The sequence below is a fragment of the Etheostoma cragini genome, chromosome 7, assembly GCF_013103735.1.
Source record: "Etheostoma cragini isolate CJK2018 chromosome 7, CSU_Ecrag_1.0, whole genome shotgun sequence".
In the NCBI taxonomy this organism is placed as follows: domain Eukaryota; kingdom Metazoa; phylum Chordata; class Actinopteri; order Perciformes; family Percidae; genus Etheostoma; species Etheostoma cragini.
The window spans coordinates 3,981,163-3,988,502 of NC_048413.1; positions in this window are offsets into that span (position 1 = coordinate 3,981,163).

Here is a 7,340-nt window from a genome sequence, read left to right on the forward strand (position 1 = left end):
TGTATCAACGGTTCAGGCTGGTGGTGTCATGGTGTGGGGAATATTTTCTTGGCACTCTTTGGGCCCCTTGGTACCAATCGAGCATCATTGCAACGCCTACCTGAGTATTGTTGCTGACCATGTCCATCCCTTTATGACCATAATGTACCCAACTTCTGATGGCTACTTTCAGCAGAATAATGCGCCATGTCATAAAGCTGGAATCATCACAGACTGGTTTCTTGAACATGACCATGAGTTCGCTGTACTCAAATGGCCTCCACAGTCACCAGATCTCAATCCAATAGAGCATCTTTGGGATGTGGTGGAACGGGAGATTCGCATCATGGATGTGCAGCCGACAAATCTGCGGCAACTGTGTGATGCCATCATGTCAATATGGACCAAACTCCCTGAGGAATGTTTCCAGCACCTTGTTGAATCTATGCCACGAAGAATTGAGGCAGTTCTGAAGGCAAAAGGGGGTCAAACCCGTTACTAGCATGGGGTACCTAATAAAGTGGCCGGTGAGTGTGTGTGTATATATACACACACACACACACACACACACTACTGCAACGTTGGGCCACTATTGTGCTTCTCTAACCTCTGTGCATCTCTAAATGTAACTGTAAATAATTCATTCAATGTGTCATAAAATGAACAATAGTCTTTTCCCAAAAAAGTAAATACAGTAAGTGGGGCACAGAGGATGAGGGCCCAACATTACTGAACATTGGCACAAAGGTTAAAGGATTGGAATGTATGTAAATCAGTGCTTCTCATTCTTTAGAATTTCAGTGGTCTTAGTTGATCCCTCAACATTAATTTAACTTTGGGTCCCTGGTCCCATACACCAGGGACCCCTGGACCTGTTCACCACAGACCCAAATCTTCTCAGCTGATGCTACTGTTATATTATGCTACGGTCTCTTCATGTGATTCATTATGTTTGGCCCTAGGGAGAGCCCCATCCCCCCACATACAACAAATCCTAATTTAAACCCTGAATGATAATGATGCTGAAAGAACCAAAGAAATTTCTTTTTATGTGGCAAAATATGGGTTGCCCCCCCCCCTCCGAATCTCACTCCAATGTTTGGGGGAAAGTTAGCAGCTCTGATATACGTTTAAATTCATGGTTTGTTTGGTCTTTTGTCCACAGTTTAAAAATGTAGATGTTACAATGATTCATGGTCTATTTTTGTAAAGTCGGGTCCCGGGGAGACACCAAATTTCTCTTTTGGGTCTTGAGCTGAAAAAGTTTGGGAACCACTGGTATAGGCACTCTTCATCTGACATTTCTCACACTGGGCAACCCAACGAATAAATTAAGTCAGCAGTCACATAGGACATGTAACATAACCAATAATAGCCACAGACATCTGGACTAATAACACTTACCCATTTGGTAATGTCCTCTTCAATGCCCGGCCACCAAAATCTCAGCAGGATAGCATGAAGAGTGCGGTCCACTCCACAGTGTGCTCCTTGAGGACTGTCATGAAAATGAACAAATAACCTGTTTGCCTCTTCTGGGATGGAAACAACCTTGAGATAACGATGCTGTTGCTCATCTTTTTTCCTCCTACAGAAGTAATAGAGTTCCCCATCTAGGGGGTGTATTGCATTAACATTGGAAATAACATTTGAAACATTGTCATGATGAAATAGGCCTACAGTGGAGTTTGTCTTACCTCTTACTTCCGAACAAACCCTTGTTCCTTGGTTAAACCAGGGGGGTATACATTATTTAGCTTAAAGTTTGATTACTTCAGCCTTTTGGGGGTCCATTTCTCAAACAATGACTGCAACTTCTCTTCCTTTCTCTCAGAAATCTTTGTCTCCTACTATTGCCACACATCTTTGTGGTTTCTGGCCCCTTTTAAACTTTAAACCTGTGCTGTTCATAATCAATTAATTACTTTCAGAAGTGTCACCAGATGCAAGTATGAGCATCACATTGCATAATTGCACAAGCAACCAGCTGTTAAGGCAAACATGACCAAATGAGGCAAGTTGTTTCAGACCAATAAAGAACAAGCTCTCCTCATTAAGACATGTCTGTTAAAATACAAACACTATATTTGTTATTGAATGAGTTTTGCCCTTTTTTGTAAGTGGGACTTTTTCTGCCCATTTATGTCTCATAGGACTTTCTATGTTTTGCAGATAAAACATCTTTATGTGAGAGTGACTCAACTGGGCAGCTATTTTCCTATTCAAGTAAATGGTGAAGCATACAAGAAAGGGTAGGTAATGTGGCTACTGTCAATACAAACTAAATAAATGCATTTCTATGTATTCTTTTGTGCAGTTTTGCCTGCCTAATTGACAAAAAAAACATTTGAATCTTACTTCAAGGCTTTGTCTGTGTGAAGTATTGGGTGCACTCATAACACAAATGTGTTAAACAATGTTCACCTTTCGTCTTACACCACTTTAAAAACTGATTTTTTTTTTTTATATCTGGGTGCGTAGGTGACATAAAATAGCTTATGCTACAACCCCAACAATTCAAAAGGTTGGGCTTAAACTATTAAAATGTCTTAACCGGAACTTTGTATTGTAGGAGCTTCAAATGCATATCTTCCGTCGTAGACATAACGTTGCAGGCTTTTGGAAACATACAGTGAGTAAAATAAGTATTTGAAAACCCTGCTTTTTTTGCAAGTTCTCCGACTTAGAAATCATGTAGGGGCCTTAAATTGTCATTGTAGGTGTATGTCCACTGTGAGAGACATCATCTAAAAATAATAATCCAGAAATCACAATGTATGATTTTTTAACTTTATTTGTCTGATACAGTTGCAAATAAGTATTTGAACACCTGTCTATCAGCTAGAATTCTGACCCTCAAAGACCTGTTAGTCTGCCTTCAAAATGTCAACCTCCACTCCATTTATTATCCTAAATTAGATGCACCTGTTTGAGGTCGTTAGCTGCATAAAGACACCTGTCCACCCCATACAATCAGTAAGAATCCAATTACTAACATGGCCAAGACCAAAGAGCTGTCCAAAGACACTAGAGACAAAATCGTACACCTCCACAAGACTGGAAAGGGCTATGGGGAACTTGCCAAGCAGCTTGGTGAAAAAGGGTCCTATGTTGGAGCAATCATTAGAAAATGGAAGAAGCTAAACATGACTGTCAATCTCCCTCGGACTGGGGCTACATGTAAGATCTCACCTCGTGGGGTCTTAATGATGCTAAGAAAGGTTAAGAAATCAGCCCAGAACTACACGGGAGGAGCTGGTCAATGACCTAAGACGTCATGGTTTAAAATCATGCATGGCACGGAAGGTTCCCCTGCTTAAACCAGCACATGTCAAGGGCAGTCTTAAGTTTGCCAATGACCATTTGGATGATCCAGAGGAGTCATGGGAGAAAGTCATGTGGTCAGATGAGACCAAAATAGAACTGTTGGGTCTTAATTCTACTAACCTTGTTTGGAGGAAGAATAATTATTAATACCATCCCAAGAACACTATCCCTACTGTGAAGCATGGGGGTGGTACCATCATGCTTTGGGGGTGTTTTTCTGCACACGGGACAAGGCAACTGCAATGTATTAAGGAGAGGATGACCAGGCTAAGTATTGCGAGATCTGAGGGAACAACCTCCTTCCCTCAGTTAGAGCATTGAAGATGGGTTGAGGCTGGGTCTTCCAACATGACAACAACCCAAAACACACAGCCAGGATAACCAAGGAGTGGCTCTATAAGAAGCATATCAAGGTTCTGGCGTGGCCTAGCCAGTCTCTAGACCTAAACCCAATAGAGAATCTTTGGAGGGAGCTCAAACTCCATGTTTCTCAGTGACAGCCCAGAAACCTGACTGATCTAGAGACGATCTGTGTGGAGGAGTGGGCCAAAATCACTTCTGCAGTGTGTGCAAACCTGGTGAAAACTACAGGAAACGTTTGACCTCTGGAATTGCAAACAAAGGTTAATGTACCAAATCTTAACATTGATTTTCTCAGGCGTTCAAATACTTATTTGCAGCTGCATCATACAAATAGTTTAAAAATCATACATTGTGATTTCTGGATTTTTATTTTTTTATTTTCTCTCACAGTGGACATGCATCTACAATGACATTTTCAGACCCCGCCATGATTTCTAAGTTTTTGAGAAGTTGCAAAATGGCAGCGTGTTCAACTACTTATTTTCCTCACTGTATGTAGGCATTTGAGCCACGTCAATAGAAATATTGCTTCTTCTAATAAATCGAAGAAACTTGTAACTGTTTGAGAGTCTCGAGATCACGCGTTTTCAGCCCAGGGTAACCAGTTGTTTTAGACAGATTGTTTCACAGACCGTGTGCTGCCTGATATAATTTATGACAAGTCTTTGCACACAGATAGCGCAGAGGTGTAGCAGGAGGTTATAGTGCATGATATAATTATGAAGTTAAGCTTAAATCAAGGTAACAAGTGTTTCGGTTTGCTCTATTAAAAAAAATTGTCATTCTTGTTATACTGAGAGAAAATAAAGTTTTGTGAATGTGTGATGGTGCAGTGGACTCCTGCTAATATTTTTGCTGAAGAGGGTTTGAACCCAGCATGACGCGGATCATCGGGATTTCTTTTAAGACACAATTTACCCGCTGTACAATGTTATTGTAGTGTTGTGCTCAGATATTCAGTTCAGTTCAGTACAGTTTATATTGAAGTGCAAAATGCAAAGGAAAGTGAACTGTTTACGTGGGTAGCCATTGATAGGTTTACATGGCATCTTGACAGGCTCGGAAACCAGTAGGGTCAGTAGCCCATGGCAGGCTAATTATTGTCTTGGATAGGCTATTTATAATGAATTGAATCTCTAAACAGTGAAAGAAACTATGATGGATGCAATTAGGTGTGTGGTGGTTGACTTTGGCTGAAAACTTCCCTCTTGAAATTTGTCAGCACCCCCAATTCAAAATGTGTTGCCGCAGCTCTGTCTACCGCTTTCCTTTGTTTCACCGGCATTCTTGGACATTCGCCTGTTTCCTGACTACGATTATTGCCTGCGTGTTCTTTGAACAATAAAATTAGTTACCTGTGACTTCATGCCTGAGTCGTGCATTTGGGTCTGCCACTGTACTGTTATTTTAAATATTCGCGTCCTAAACCAAGGAAAGTCTTTACACAATTGTAGGCAGCTGGGCAATATCACCCATAATTTACGATTTACCATTGCTTTTTACAAGCCAAACCCAGACATAGCCTTTTAAAGGTCCCATGGCATAAAAATTTCACTTTGTGATGTTTTTTAACATTTTAGCCAATCTGGAATGTTGCCCTTTAGAAGGTCATAAGGAGCAAGGTTTCCTCCCCTTTCTGTTTTGCCCTCCCAGAGAATTTCGCCCGCCCATGAGAGAGAGACATCATGGCTTTCAAATAAGCAAAGTGGCAGTTGGTCAAGGCCACACCCTCAGCCTCCACCTTAACACCCACCCTCTCTTTCTCAAAAGCTACAGACACAGAAATGGCACCTACTAAGGAAAGCTCATTGTTTACTGGGATCTGTAATTCTGCACCAAGGTGGAATTTTGGGAAAGAGACTTAAGATATGGTTTTAGAAGACCACTAAGGTCTATATATAGATATATATAGATGTGTAGAGAGAGAGAGAGAGAGAGAGAGAGAGAGAGAGAGAGAGAGAGAGAGAGAGAGAGAGAGAGAGAGAGAGAGAGAGAGAGAGAGAGAGATTTTCTGATTTTATTGCGGTTGTAAGGACAAATTATGATAAGATTTTAATTGTTGGTGATTTTAACGTACACGTCTGTTGCCCTTCAAAGGCTATGGCGAAAGAGTTCTTAGATTTGATTGATGGTTTTAATTTAACTCAACATGTTGCAGGATCCACACAAATACATGGCCATTTATTGGATCTTGTACTGTCCTATGGGCTGCCTATTGAGAATGTAGTAGTGTCTGATGCTGTTTTTTCGGATCATTGTCCTGTCATGTTTAATTTTGTTTTAAACGATTTAGTAAAACCACCTGCTCCTGTGCGTCATGCCGGCACTCTTAAGCCCGACACCTCCTCCTGTTTTTCTTCTTGTTTTGCTGCTCATGTGCAAGCAAACAACAGCTCCGCTGTTTCAGACACAGAGCAACTAACAAACGTTTTTCTGTCCACCTATTCTGAGGTCTTGGACACTGTAGCTCCACTAAGAGCCATGCGCCCTAGACCAAAGCCTGAGCCATTGCACTGTGAAGCCACGCGCGCAGCTAGGCGAGATTGTAGAAAGGCAGAGCGCCGGTGGAAAATGGATGGGCTGCAGGTGTCTTATCAGATTTTACAGGACAGCTGGAGAAACTATCAAAAAATTGTTAAAGCTAAACAAACACAATATTTTTCAGACATAGTTTCTCAAAATGCCAACAATCCACGTGTTCTTTTTAAAACCATTGGGTCTGTGTTGAACCCTCCACAATCCAACTCTACAGAAATGTCACCTGATATTTGTGAGAAGTTTTTGGATTTTCTTAACCGTAAAGTTTGAAATATCCGAGCCAATATATTCCCCTCCTTTTTAAACGTCTCCTTAAACATGCATTGCTCAGCTATTTTCTGTCAGTTTGAGCCAGTTTCACTGACGTCTCTTACAGAGGTCATCAATCAAATTAAACCCTCCACATCCCCCACAGACCCTGTCTCTCCATACCTTTTTAAGGATGTATGGGAAACGATTGGCTCTCATGTTGAGGAAATTATAAATAGTAGCCTGTCTTCTGGAGTTGTGCTTACTTTTTGTAAAAAAGCAGTGATTGAGCCATTGATTAAGAAAGCTGGACTTGACTCCACAAATGTTTCAAATTATCGCCCTATTTCAAAGCTTCCTTTTTTATCAAAAATCTTGGAAAAATGTGTATTTATGCAGCTACAGTTTTTTTTGGAGGCACATGGCACTTTAGATATTTTTCAGTCAGGTTGTAAAGCATTTCACAGCACTGAGTCTGCACTTTTAAAGGTTTTTAATGACCTGTTTTTAATAACAGATTCTGGTGATTCAGCCATTTAAGTGCTTTTAGATCTCACTGCTGCTTTGACACAGTTGACCACACAATTCTATTATCTCGTTTGGAAAACTGTGTGGGACTTCGGGGGACTGCCTTAAAATGGTTCCAGTCATATCTTTCAGGGAGATGCTTCTTTGTTAAAATGGGGGACTCTACCTCATCAACTGTGCCTCTTAACAGTGGAGTCCCCCAGGGATCTATTCTTGGTCCAATTCTTTATGCACTGTACCTCCTTCCACTTGGAATAGTTTTTAAAAAGCATGGCATATCCTATCATCTTTATGCTGATGATTGTCAAATTTATATACCAATCAAAAAGCAGGAAGGCAGCTCCCTGACACCCCTA